The sequence below is a fragment of the Schistocerca serialis genome, chromosome 9 (genome assembly GCF_023864345.2).
Source record: "Schistocerca serialis cubense isolate TAMUIC-IGC-003099 chromosome 9, iqSchSeri2.2, whole genome shotgun sequence".
In the NCBI taxonomy this organism is placed as follows: Eukaryota; Metazoa; Arthropoda; class Insecta; order Orthoptera; family Acrididae; genus Schistocerca; species Schistocerca serialis.
The window spans coordinates 446,530,909-446,545,847 of record NC_064646.1 but is presented as its reverse complement, the minus strand read 5'-3'; the positions used below and the strand labels follow the sequence as shown (position 1 = coordinate 446,545,847).

The 14,939-nt window shown below is 46.1% G+C and overlaps 1 non-coding gene across 1 annotated transcript; it reads right to left on the bottom strand.

Moving 5' to 3' along the window:
• Positions 1–696: 696 nt before the first annotated feature.
• On the bottom strand, positions 697–771 carry Trnas-cga (transfer RNA serine (anticodon CGA)). Its single transcript has one exon. It is a non-coding gene; the product is annotated as a tRNA-Ser (tRNA).
• Positions 772–14,939: the final 14,168 nt, after the last annotated feature.

Here is a 14,939-nt window from a genome sequence, read left to right as displayed (position 1 = left end):
CCATGTCTTTTTCAAGTTTATCAGTTTGTGCTTTCGGTCTGGTTCGTCTTCTTGTTGGTTGAATATCTTTAAAAATATAAAAGCAGAACCGAACACTAGCAAACTAAACGCTCTACCGAGACACACATCCTAATATACTCCAAAATATCTGCAAAAAGTAATAAAAATCAGTACTTACCCTCTTCACTTTCATCCAGCTCGCTGCTGTCAGAAACTACTTGATCTGGAATTTCCATGACTACATCTTCAGTTTCACTGCTTGAGCTTTCTGATAGTTCACCACTAAATTCATTGTCCTAACTCTCAAGCAAATTTCTAATTTCGTCATCTGTTAATTTCATCTTCTTGTACATTCTGTCAAATGCCACAAAGATATTACCTTCCACTCACCACCCTGTATACTGGTTGACTTCGAGTGGTGATTGTTGACCTGCTACATCTTCAGTTATAACAATCGCTATAACTCAACAATGACTGTAAACCAAAAGCTGTTCTTATTGTCTATTGTAGCAATTATAATTACGATAAATATCATGTATTTATTAAATAAACTACTGAACACGACAGGAGTTTTAGCCTAAAAACTTCGTTGGGGTCAGTTACTGACCCTCCCATTGGTATGCAACAGTTAAGTATTTCATCAACCACAACAATGTCCACATTGAAACTTGATACTTTCTGGCAGATTAAAACAGTGTGCCGGGCCGAGACTCGAACTCGGGACCTTTGCCTTTCGTGGGCAAGTGCTCTACCAACTGAGCTACCCAAGCACGGCTCACGCCCCGTCCTCACAGATTTACTTCTGCCAGTACCTCGTCTCCTAGCTTCCAAAGTTTACAGAAGCTCTCCTGCGAACCTTGCAGAACTAGCACTCCTGAAAGAAAGGATATTGCGGAGACATGGCTTGGCCACAGCCTGGGGGATATTTCCAGAATGATATTTTCACTTTGCAGCGGAGTTTGCGCTGATATGAAACTTCCTGGCAGATTAAAACTGTGTGCAGGACCGAGACTCGAACTCGGGACCTTTGCCTTTCGCGGGCAAGTGCTCTACCAACTGAGCTTCCCAAGCACGGCTCACGCCACGTCCTCACAGTTTTACTTCTGCCAGTACCTCGTCTCCTACCTTCCAAACTTTACAGAAGCTCTGCTGCGAACCTTGCAGAACTAGCACTCCTGAAAGAAAGGATATTGCGGAGACACCGCTTGGCCACAGCCTGGGGGATGTTTCCAGAATGAGATTTTCACTCTGCAGCGGAGTGTGCGCTGATATGAAACTTCCTGGCAGATTAAAACTGTGTGCCGGACCGAGACTCGAACTCGGGACCTTTGCCTTTCGCGCGCAAGTGCTGTACCATCTCAGTGCCCTTTTTGCGAAACACCATCTTTATGACGGGACACCATTTGCTATATAATAGAGAACAAAGTTAATTTCAGCATTTGTGGCAGGATTTAAGGATGGAGATATAGGTACAAGTTAAATAAATTAACGGTACATTGCAGGTGGCAGGTCGTCCACGACTCCCTCTACCTTCTTGTACTTTTCACTACCCAGGAGCCTGATCAGACACTAGCAGTTCTTGGTGGCCCTTCTGATGCTTTTTTAATTTAATTTTAAATTTTTGTATTACTAATATTTCGAGCCCAGAACGTACCTCTTCTTCCTAGCCTGAGTACAATATTTCGACACGGAATGTTTATGTTTCGCCGCATTCCTGCCTTGTCATCTCAAACGGGCCACATCCAAATAGAGGATACTCCCTGTCTTCGTAGCTGAACAGATTCACTGCCGCTATTGCTCTACTGTAGTAAACGCAGAATATTTTACTGTCTTATAGACGTGGCCGATTCTGTTGGAATTGTCAACAAACAGCTTCACAGAAGTTGTGTCAGATGGAATTTGGGAATTACTGTGTAAAATGCTACACATACGTCAACGTCTACACCTAGGTTGTGCAAACCACTTTGAAGAGCATGGCAGGGTCTATATATCTCACTGTACCGCATGTTCGGATTTCTTTCCGTTCCTTTAGCTTATGGAACAAGACACGAGAGACTTCTGAAGTTCCTCTTGCGTGCTATGATTATTGTAATGTTTTCTCATCAGTCACTGTGGGGTCAATACAAAGAGGGTTACGGTATATTTCTGTAAAGGTGAACAAAAATTTTCCGTTCAACGGTCGTGGAGTCGAAAAGCGGTACGTCAGTCAGACTAAACGGCCGTGAGAATTGAGGCAATCATCCCACCGTGGCATCAAATTAAAGACAACCGTTGGCTGAAACAAGGCGCCCTGCTGAGTGCAGAGCTCCGCAGCTGGCCGCTGCACGTCCTCGTCCCACAGCAATCGTCGACCCTTCGAGGCCTTATTTAAGGGACCGAAGGCGAGATAACCGTGTGAGGAGAGATCGTGACTGTAGGTCTGGTACTGGAGGGTCTCCCATTAGGGTTGGTTTGACTTATGCGTCATCACAGTTGCGATTTGGGAACGTGCGTTGCCATGAAGCAGCGGCCCCTGTCGGCGCACCATTCCACAACGGTGGCTTTCAACGGATATGCTGCACCACACACGTTCCTCTATCACCGATGGGTGTTCACCGGTGTTGGTCCTTCGGCGTTCTCTTTGGATGCATTTGGTAATAATGTCGCCATATTTCACATTTCCACGTTTACCGCACGCAAGTCGGAAAGGCACGAATGCCATACTAACCCTTGCCTACTTGTCGATGCTTATATACCAGCACCGGAGACGCTCTACGTTGCATATGATGTGCAGCAACGTTCTCAAACAGAAAGTTTTTGATCGCCCCCGTTATTACTTGCTTTTTACTGATACTTGAATCTCTGTAAGTAGACTTTCACGGGATAACTGACGATTATGTTCAGGGGACTGGTAAAGTCGTTTCTCAGCATTTTCGTGACACTCTCCTCTTAGTCAAACAAATCTGTCACCATTACTGCCGCCCTTCCTTCTATGCTTTCAAACTCCCCTGTTACTATTATTTAGCAGGAGTTCCATACGACTGGCAATATTAAACGATAGGTTCAGTCTGTTGTAAGCAATAATGTTTGTATGCTGATTACATGTTTCCATTATTCTAGCAATGAACCGATGTTTTCAGCTCTTTTACGCATCGCTGAGCCTGTGTAGTCAACATATTTCACATTCCCACGCATTTTTTTCATTCAGGTATGTGTACGGGTGGACAGATTTCAGTTATGAGTCATTGATGGTGTAGTTAGAGTACAGTGTATTTTTTTGTTTTATGTAGTGCAGAATATGATTGTAAAGATGTGAAGAAAGCAGTCAACTTCGAACCTCTTTCAAATATTTTCAAGAAATAAGAGAGTGTTTGGCAGTATTTTATCTTGACATTACTTCATTCTAGACAACTGCATTATCCACAAAAAGTCCAAAGTTACTACTAAAATTGTCTGCGAAGTTATTATAGTAAAATATGAACAGCAAGGGTCCTAGCACACTTCTCTTGATTATGCCTACAGATGCTTACACATTTGTCAGCGACTGTCCACCCAAGATCACAAGCTGTCTCCTCTTTACCAATAAATTCTCAGTCTACTGATAATTTTCGTTTGATACCCCATAAGACAGTGGATCCGTTAAAAAGCGTTGGTGTGGTACTTGGTAATCAAAAATACTGTATCAATCAGATTACCTTGATTCATGGGTTTTGGGGTGTTATATGAGAAACCACAAAAGGAATTCCAATCATTTCGAAATCGGTTTTGGTTGCCACGGTGGAGGTTACATTGTCGGAAACTACCGTTTGGTCACATCTTAGAACATATGTCATAAGATCCAGGTGTCTTCATTTCCATGGCTGAGCCTGTAGAGCATGCTGTAAGTGCGGGTGAACCGATAATCCTGGTTTAGAGGTATTGCTTCGACAGCAGCGTGATCATGCTCAAATTCATTTCTGGACATAGGAACGTACAGACAATGATGTATCCTAAGGTGGAAATGGTCATTCTGAGTTTTAACTGGTTGCTCTGATCAAGTTGTTGTCGTTGCCGTGAGTCGCACCTCGTGTGAGCTAGACATACCTCAAACGACAGAAGCTACACAGGACGGGCTACTTTACAGGCGAAGTCAGTTCTCCAGCAGTTTATAGCAGCATACTGCAGGACAAATTGGGGTTCAGAGGCTTAACTGGCAGGGCGTGTTCGAGAAGGTGTTCGTCACGTTCCGGTTGGTGTTCCGAGAGCTGCGACAAAATCATGAGCGGCATGTGCCGTTCAACTGGCCAACTGGCTTCGTGCAGGGAAATGTTAATCGTTAAATAAAGGGCTTGTTCCAACAAGATTAGATTTTCCACAAAGTTGTCGTGTACTCCCAAAAAACCGATATAGGTCTAGGCTAGGTAGTCTGGGGTAGGCAGACTTTTAGGGAAAGGCAACAAGGGTCACATAGGATGCATGTAAAGCCCACTTTCCCCAAAACAAGCTTAGACTAGTAGGCCAAGGCTAGGAAGCTCCCCCCGCCCCCCCCCCCCCACCAAATAAATAAATAAACCAAACACAGTAAAACCGTACAAAATCGCTTACTATTCAACATTAACGGGACAAAGCACTCCACAAGAACAATATCGAAGTAACAATTCACGTTGACAAATGCACCGGAAGAAACGATGCAAACCTACCAATGTGCATCGTGATACACGAGGGTCACTCCAAAAGAAATGCACAATATTTTTTTTAAATCCATCTTTTATTCTACACGTTTGAATGTTTTACAGTGTGTAGATACATCCTTTCAGAACAATATTTTCATTTCTCCACATAATTTCCATCCCTTTCAACTGAATTACGCCATCTTGGAACCAATGCCCGTATACCCGCACGGTAAAATTCTGGACCAGCATGTTGGAGCCACTGTTTGGCAGCGTGCACAAGGGAGTCATTACCTTCAAACCTTGTTCAACGAAGAGAGACTTTCAGATTCCGAAAGAGATTATAGTCGCATGGAGCCAGCTCACGACAGTAAAGCGGGTGTTTCAGTGTTGTCCATCCTAGTTTTGTGATCGTTTGCATGGCTTTTTGACTGACATGTGGCTGTGCATTGTCGTGCAACAGCAAAACATCCTGCTTTTGCCGATGTGGACGAATACAACTCAGTCGAGCTTCAAGTTTCTTCAGTGTCGTCACATATGCAACAGAATTCATGGTGGTTCCACTTGGTATGATGTCCACAAGCAACAGTTTTTCGGAATCGAAAAACGCCGTAGCCATAACTTTTCCAGCAGAAGGTGTGGTTTTGAATCTTTTTCCTTGGGTGAATTTTCATGATGCCACTTCATTGATTGCCACTTCGTGAAAAATGATGGAGCCATGTTTCATCACCTGTCACGATTCTTCCAAGAAATTCATCTCCACCTTTCTCGTACTGTTCCAGAAGTTCACTGCATACCGTTTTTCTTGTTTCTTTGTGAGCCACCGTCAACATCCTGGGCACCCGTTTTTTACGCCAACACCTTCAGTATTCTGCAAACGCTTCCTTCCCCTATCCCAACGTAGCGTGACAATTCGTTCACTGTGATGCGTCTGTCAGCAGTCACCAATCCGTTAACTCTCTGCACATTGTCTGGAGTGTGTGCAGTACGAGGCCTGCCACTGCGAGGAGAATCCTCTACATTGCCTTGCCCGCCTTCATCACGTAACCAGCTTGCCCACCGACTAACTGTACTGCGATCGACAGCAGCATGTCCATACCCCTTTTTCAACCTCTTGTGGATGTTTCCCACCGTCTCGTTTTCACAGCACAGGAATTCTACGACAGCACGTTGCTTCTGACGAACGTCAAGTGTAGCAGCCATCTTGAAGACATGCTGTGACGACGCCACTCACGGGAACAGGTTGAACTAACTTTGAAAACATGCGGAAAGGATGTATACACACACTGCAAAACTTTCACACATGCAGAATGAAAACTGTATTTTGAGAAAAATTGTGTGCATTTCTTTTGGAGTGACCCTCGTAAGAGTACAAGAAAAGAAGGTGTGGAATACGTCGACGTCGAAGAAGGACAAGACGACGATGCTGAAGCAATGGTCGAAGACATGCAGCAAGAAGACGCAAAACGCACATGAGTCGCCAACGCGATTTTCCGATTAAACTTGTAGTGAGGAGATACACTCCTGGAAATGGAAAAAAGAACACATTGACAGCGGTGTGTCAGACCCACCATACTTGCTCCGGACACTGCGAGAGGGCTGTACAAGCAATGATCACACGCACGGCACAGCGGGCGCACCAGGAACCGCGGTGTTGGCCGTCGAATGGCGCTAGCTGCGCAGCATTTGTGCACCGCCGCCGTCAGTGTCAGCCAGTTTGCCGTGGCATACGGAGCTCCATCGCAGTCTTTAACACTGGTAGCATGCCGCGACAGCGTGGACGTGAACCGTATGTGCAGTTGACGGACTTTGAGCGATGGCGTATAGTTGGCATGCGGTAGGCCGGGTGGACGTACCGCCGAATTGCTCAACACGTGGGGCGTGAGGTCTCCACAGTACATCGATGTTGTCGCCAGTGGTCGGCGGAAGGTGCACGTGGCCGTCGACCTGGGACCGGACCGCAGCGACGCACGGATGCACGCCAAGACCGTAGGATCCTACGCAGTGCCGTAGGGGACCACACCGCCACTTCCCAGCAAATTAGGGACACTGTTGCTCCTGGGGTATCGGCGAGGACCATTCGCAACCGTCTCCATGAAGCTGGGCTACGGTCCCGCACACCGTTAGGCCGTCTTCCGCTCACGCCCCAACATCGTGCAGCCCGCCTCCAGTGGTGTCGCGACAGGTGTGAATGGAGGGACGAATGGAGACGTGTCGTCTTCAGCGATGAGAGTCGCTTCTGCCTTGGTGCCAATGATGGTCGTATGCGTGTTTGGCGCCGTGCAGGTGAGCGCCACAATCAGGACTGCATACGACCGAGGCACACAGGGCCAACACCCGGCATCATGGTGTGGGGAGCGATCTCCTACACTGGCCGTACACCACTGGTGATCGTCGAGGGGACACTGAATAGTGCACGGTACATCCAAACCGTCATCGAACCCATCGTTCTACCATTCCTAGACCGGCAAAGGAACTTGCTTTTCCAACAGGACAATGCACGTCCGCATGTATCCCGTGCCACCCAACGTTCTCTAGGAGGTGTAAGTCAACTACCCTGGCCAGCAAGATCTCCGGATCTGTCCCCCATTGAGCATGTTTGGGACTGGATGAAGCGTCGTCTCACGCGGTCTGCACGTCCAGCACGAACGCTGGTCCAACTGAGGCGCCAGGTGGAAATGGCATGGCAAGCCGTTCCACAGGACTACATCCAGCATCTCTACGATCATCTCCATGGGAGAATAGCAGCCTGCATTGCTGCGAAAGGTGGATATACACTGTACTAGTGCCGACATTGTGCATGCTCTGTTGCCTGTGTCTATGTGCCTGTCGTTCTGTCAGTGTGATCATGTGATGTATGTGACCCCAGGAATGTGTCAATAAAGTTTCCGCTTCCTGGGACAATGAATTCACGGTGTTCTTATTTCAATTTCCAGGAGTGTATTTTCTTTTGTTCGACAGGTGAATGTTCGGTGGTTGTCACCAGACGGCAGGCAGAAGATGGGAAATATAGAGGCTTGCATGCGCGGGTGGTACTCGAAGTGCTCGCTGGTGACAGTGCTCTTAGAGCAGCAACAATCAGTATCGCTCCGGTCTCGAAGCAGTGTGAGCGCGGCTCTCGACAAGAACGCTCAGCTGTTTTTACGAGTTTGGCCTAGTGCAGGAGAGGACAATGCAGCGTGGGGTGTAGCTGAGAGGCAGCAGGCAGCAGTGGTGGTGGGTCTCACGAGGTTTTCGACAGGGCTGGCAATTTGCTTCTATCGCGGTGCGTTGGCCGTTACGAGGACAACACTGCAGCCAGGCCGTGTATTCCAAGTTGCACTCTTGTCTCATCGTGGTTCCTACCGTGGCATGTGACCTCCTTACTTCGGCCGGATTGCGTCAGTTCAGAATGGCGAGCGTCTGCTTTACTACGTTCTATCCTGGTTTCCAATCTGTTGAACCGTGAGTAAGAGCAGTGCAAAAAAAGCCGTATTTAAAGTGTGATGTCAAGTAATATGTGTTCCGTGGCCATTCACTTGCGAATGCGTTGTCATTTATTAAAAATTACTGTGTAATTCTGACCCGAGTGGCGTGCGAGTACTGTTGCCGTTAATTTATAGAACAACTAATCAGCATTTTCTTGTTTTGGTCGGTAAATTTCCTGAGCCTTTAATATACTATTTGAACCAAAGTACCTTGTCTTTGGTGGCTTATTCACTAGTGGCCGTTATGTAATAATTTTAAGTTGGTTTCCAAATTTTAAGTACTTTCGGCTGTTGAAGTTAGGATGGGTTAAATTATTGTATGTATTTTTAACCGTATTTTTGCATATTTATTTTTGACGTGGTACACGTTCCTTATTTATTGTATTGTAAACGCAATGAAACTATAAGCGCTTATGTGGAGCCTGTGGCGTACTTTGTAGCAAGTAAAGGTAATTTGATGTGACCACATTACCATTGGGTCTTCAGTCTGTACATAAGATCTTGCAGGGGGACGGGTTCCGGAAGTTACTATTGTTCTTTTAACGTTTTTTTAAAACATTGAAGGTTTATTCTTTTAAAGATCACACACTAACCTGCTGTAGAAATTATTTATACATGTTAAGGTTTGAACTGAGTTTAATAATTGCTGTTGGTCGGAGTCGTTTCAATAAACTCATTTTAATATAGATTCTTGTTTCCTGTTGTCCATGATACACTATTTTTATTGGAAAAGGAGAAGTCAAATCTGTTTCCACACTCTGGGATTTTAAATATTTTAAATAAGTTGGTTTAAAGTATTATGAGATTTATACAAGTCCAGCACTTTACCACTCCGCGACCCAGCTCACAACCATTTCACTACAAAGGACGAGCAACACATGTAGTCTGTAGTGAAATGGGTCTGAGCTGCGTGGCGAAGTGGTACGGAGTGACACAAAAATGTCGACGATGAAGATTTTACCAAGTACGACAGAAACATGATACGTCAGCAGTGGATACTAGCACAAAAATAACGACTAGAAGTTTCCAACAGATTCCCAATACTCATGTCACCGAGGACTCAAGTAGATGACCCAAAATTGGAACAACAGCAGTCCCAACCAAAGACTCAGGTTGCGAAAACAGTGACGCTCCGAGACCAATGAGGGAAGTACCACCAGTCACCATTTACCACACAGGAAAATGCCCTCAGTTCAATTTCACATTAGAAAAGCACATCGAAGCAGAAGTTAAGGCTGCCTACAAGGCAACAACACAAAATACCATTTTTATTGTTACATCAATACAGAAAAGCAATAGTAGTTTTCCATCACAACAAATTGGATTTCTTGTCGTCAACGCCCGTAGAAGAAGCAACTGGTCGTAGTGAGGGAACTTTCTGCCTATGCCCCAAGGCACGAACTAACGAAGGCGATAAGCGCGAAGGGATTCCTTGCAGCCACAGTTTATCAATATAAACAACGTGATGAAACAACGGTAGATATTCGGTCTCTACCTATTATTTCGTCGCTTTACCTGAGGACCAGAACAACGAAGTAAAGTATGCACTTTACACCACAGTGTGAGAATTACATCCGAAGGGAAGGGCCTCCGCAATTCAATTAATGCCAGCAGTTACAGAATATGGCCAATTACTGCGACCTCCCAGCCATACCCGTTGTGCTGGTTGTCAACACTGCTGGGATGTTGGAGGGTTGGAACTTAAATAGTGACAACTATTTATTCACAAAAGAGTTACATGTTTGCAACTCTTACTGTCCTTCAAAGTAGTCACCAGCGTTATGTAGAACTCGTTGCCAGCGATGTGGAAGGCGTAGTATACCGTTAGCAGAACCTATTATGTTGATGGTGTGAATGGAGTGATCTACTGCCAGTCGAATCTCTGGAACAGTTCTGAAGCGAATGCCACGAAGTGGCTCCTTCGTCTTCGGAATCAAATCAATGTCACAAGGACTTAAGTTCGGGGTGTATGGTGGATGGTACAGTTCTTCTCAGTCCCATAGACCGAACAGACCAGCCACAGCTTGCGCTGTATGCGCCTGCGCATTGTCGTACAAAATGATGGATGGGTTACGCATAAAGTGTCGCCACTTCTTTCACAAAGATGGTCGCAGGTGATGCTCCAAAAACGAATAGTAATACTGTGCTTTGACGGTCTGCCGTGGAGGAACGTAATGCGTTAGGATAACACAATCACAGTCGTACACGAGAGTCACTATAACTTTCAACATAATGGGGCTCTGACGCACTTTCGACTTTCGCGGCGACCCATAATGACGCCATTCGTTGGATTGGCGTTTCAGTTGTGGCTCGTACGGTGTGGCCCATGTCTTATCCAGTGTCACGACACGGCGTAAAAAAGCCTCTCCTTCTCGCTCATAGCCCTCCAAGAGCGTCTGAGCAGCGTCGTAACGCATCCATTTCTGCATTTCCGTCAAGTCATGAGGAACCCATCGTGATGCAATTTTTCGCATGTCCAGGCGTTCCTTTAGTATGCGAAGCACAGTCGTATGCGTTAATCCGGTTTAGTGGGCGAGCTCACGAATCGTATGGCGTCGATCACAGTCCACTAACGTGGCAGCAGCATGCACTTCTTCTTCAGAGACGCTAGGACGACCTGCCCGATGCATGTCTGCCACAGTTTGCCGACCTCCGTTGAAGGCGTTTACCCAACGTGCCACTGTTCTGTAAGCAATGCCGATTCCCCGCACGCCTCTTGAAGACCATGATGACACTGTCGTGCTGTAAGATCTCTGGCACATCCAATCTTGATCCAACTCCGTTGCTCCTGTTTCGAAAACATAGTGACACCGTTACTATAGACCGCTCGCTCACAAGCGACTATGTTTCCCTCGATTGTGCGCACGCCGCTGACGTGGGACGGGCGAGTCCATTTGCTCGGAGGTAAGTTAGGTATGTCAACAACGTGTGCTATCAGCGATAATAGTAGATTCATTTGCATAGTGTCTCCACAGCAGTGTTGCCACTATTTAAGTTCCAACTTACGTATAATGCCGAAGACAGACCCACCCAAATGCCCCAATTGTGAAAAGGATCACCCAGGCTCATGGAGAGGCTGTCAGACGTAGCAAGAATTCCTGTTGCTCTTTTATGGCACACACAATGGTGTGCACTTCCCGATAATAAATTACGGAACATAAGACCTCTTCCCTGTGGATGGACCTCTTCCTCCCGGCCTCGTCGTCGGGAGGAGATAGTTTTACCTGGACTACGTATTGGGCACTGTCTTTTTAGCCATCGACATCTTTTAAGTGGCGATCCTGCCCCTCTTTGTCCTCACTGCTCTCAACCGTGGACCGTGAGACACCTTTTACTTCAGTGCCTCCATTTTAATCCGCTGCGCGCCCGTTTACAACTGTCGCCTGATCTATCTTCCCTTTTACCAGATAACGCTGGCTCAACCGATAGCGTCCTTGAGTTTATAAGTGCTAGTGTGACGACATCTGTTATTTGAAGCTATTTTCGGAGAAAACAACTCTCCCCCTGAACAGTAATTTTTAAGATTTCCTTCCGTTTTTAGTTTCCCTCCTTCTTCAGTTTCGCTCGCATTGCTGCTGATTTCAGTTTCGGTTTTTTACCCTTCACTAAGCCCCAGAATGGGCGCTTATAATCGTAGCAGTTTTGCGCCCCAAAACTATAATCAAAAAGTAGCAATGACTGTTCCCCATTTACCAACGACGGACAACTTGCCGACCACAAACACCCAGACGAACGACGAGCATTAGACCGGCGACCCAGGACGAGCCTCAGCAACCAGAGCAACGCCGGGGCCTCGACAACAACAGAGCCGGGAACAGCGACGACCCGCCTGCAAGAGCTAGCGACCGACTTGTACCACGAAAACGACAAGCAGGAAACGGTTCCACCAACGTCATGGACACCATTACTCCAGCTCTTTCGGACATCCAGCAATTGCTGACAGTGCTTCCGCAAAAAATTACCAGCGCACTCAGAGGAGTTCCTCTCCTCCGGTTCTGTATATGAAGCGCCAGTGGACTAAAGAGTAGAGCCACGGAACTTTAAGAGTTTGTTTCCTCCTACAGACTAGGCTTCGATCTTCTTTCTGAGACACATCTGACGGAAAACACGCTGTTTAAACTCCGAAATGTACAAGGCTATTGGCCAGAACTGGACACAAAGGTGAATTCACTGCAATCTTCATTAAGCAAACGTTCATCCACTCTGTTGAAGAACTACCACCCTTGCCATTCTTCGAAGCGAAGGCTGTCACATCGCTAACAGCAGTCGGCAAAATAATTCTCATTGTTTGCTTGGCTATATTTCCAGTCTTCCAGTCTTCCGGCCTTGGCTCACAAAGCTTATTTGTAATCAGGTAGTTAACCACAGTCGCTGATGGCCATTTTCAGACCTTGAATGCATTATCACATGTAATGACGGTTATTGCCGACATAAATAAATTACCTGATTACAATTAAACATTGTGATCCAAATGACTCTGCAAAAATGATACCGATGATAATGGATGCAACAAACCTCAGTTAATAAATTGCATACTGTGCCAACTAGACAGGGACTACAGAACAAATTTATCATTATCCCTACGACAGTAGAAGCATTTCTCTCTGCAAAGAAACAATATCCAATGAGCTGATACCTTGGACAGTGCAAAGAAAGTAACCTTACAACATGGTTATAAAAAGGACTTACTATTACAACCCATAGCAAGACGACGGTATTTAAGATGAGTCGGGCGTTGATGACGATGTTGCTCTCAGAGACCTCCAGCTGGCAACAGACTTTAGTCTTTACAAAGCGACCATTCAACACAGCATAGTGTGCCATAGTGTAGCACGGCCACACCTGCAGTATCAATATCCGATAACTCAGTACCCTTCAAAGTAAACGCATCAAATGAAGTTTAGAACATGCATCGTGGACGAGTACGAGAGATGTCCATGAGAAATATCTCATCGAGAAAATACATCACCACGGCGCTGTAATTTTTATCGGGACAGACGACCCATGCCGCGTCATCAGACGTCCCAGCTGTCGGAACAACGTCCCAGACCAGGACATCAGTCCCACGACATCTGATTGCCCGGTGGACACCGCATTTGCTGATACATTCCACCTAGGCAGGTTAACAGCATAGCCCTCCCACACGTCGTCATGATACCGGGCCGCGCGGGGTTAGCCGAGCGGTCTCAGGCGCTGCAGTCATGGACTGTGCGGCTGGTCCCGGCGGAGGTTAGAGTCCTCCGTCGGGCATGGGTGTGTGTGTTTGTCCTTAATTTAGGTTAAGTAGTGTGTAAGCTTAGTGACTAATGACCTTAGCAGTCGAGTCCCATAAGATTTCACACGCATTTGAACATTTGATTTGAACATGATACCGGAGGTGATAGGGACCGATCTGTGTACCAATCCTGTGACACTGCCAAATAAAGAGAAAGCTTTTTGTTATATCCTAGCCAGTAATGCCACCCGAGCCCGCTGCCAAAAGGTTGGCAGCATCAAAGTCCGGACGCCGTCCGCATAAGCAGCGCCAGCGAGACAGGAAATCGCCGCAAGGCTGCGCGCGCCACCGCTGGCTTCTGGTTTCTTAAGCGCTGGAGTCGCGAGGGCTAGGACAGTTCTGTATTCGCCGCTCAGTCGTATACTCGCCACCGAATTGTGTACTTGCTAGTCAGTTGTGTGTTCATCGCAGCAGAGTTGTTGTTTGTCGTCAGCCGACGCTGACCTAGCCGCTCCGACTCGAACTAGACAGATCTCTGTAGACACGGAGTTCACTACTGTTTCTGTATCTTCGTTAATAAAGATAAGTACCGACTTTTATTTAATCAGAGTGTTTGGGTTTCCATCTTTCTGTTCACTGTTCCAGCGGACCGGTAGGCCCGCTGTTAAAAGTGTGGCGGTGACTTCGTAAGCCGTTTCTACAGCGAATTGCTTGTCGCTACGAACGCCGCCACAAAACTTTTCTCAACCCCCACACCCTAGAAGCAGAGATGGTTAAAGGTATACAGGGGAAAAAAGAAGAAAAAAGAAAAGAAAAAGCACACACACACGCACACAAGCGGGTATTCCTGATAGGGTTCGAACGAAATCCAGCAGCTGTCACCAGTACCTTTCCAGTTTGTCACAGTTCATTTTTCCGAGGATTTATAAGTACGACACCGCCACGTGCACCAGCTGGACTTACCTTCAGAGTAGGACTGTCGCAGCCTGGGAATGTTGTACAATGTTCTCTCCAGGTGTAGTGTTAAGCGTGTCATTGAAGATATGTGTGTTTTGGAAACAGGATTGTAGCCAGAACAGCAGTCGTCGTTATCGACACGAGTGCCTGATGTTTGGTTGGGAGTAGCGCCGTTGTTTACACTGAAATCAGTGGCACCGCGGTGTTTGTTGTCAGCGTATTCTAGCGCTCCTTTAATACATCTAGAAAAGCATGGACATGCCTAGTAATTTATTCATACCAATAGCAGTACTTTGCATACTACGCCAAAAGTCCTGATTAAAGGAATTAGTTCTCAAATCCGTCCGTATAGATTGCTGACAATAGTGGTGGTAGTATGTTGGTAACCCCTAGCTAGTTCACAGGTTACAATTTGTGTTTTGTTGTGTAATAATTACGATGCCTTGCTAATAACTCAGCGTCAAAAAAATTAAAAATCACCAACATTCCTTTCTTGAAACGTATTCAATAGGTAATCACTGACGGGGATAACAATACCTCGAAGCTTTCTTGAAAAGTATCTAATAATGTAGACTGTTCCTTCAGAAATGTAATCGTGGTTGGTACAATAGTAGAATCCATAAAGTGTATTTGTAGTTAGATTATCATAAATAATAATTTTCTGTGCCCAGA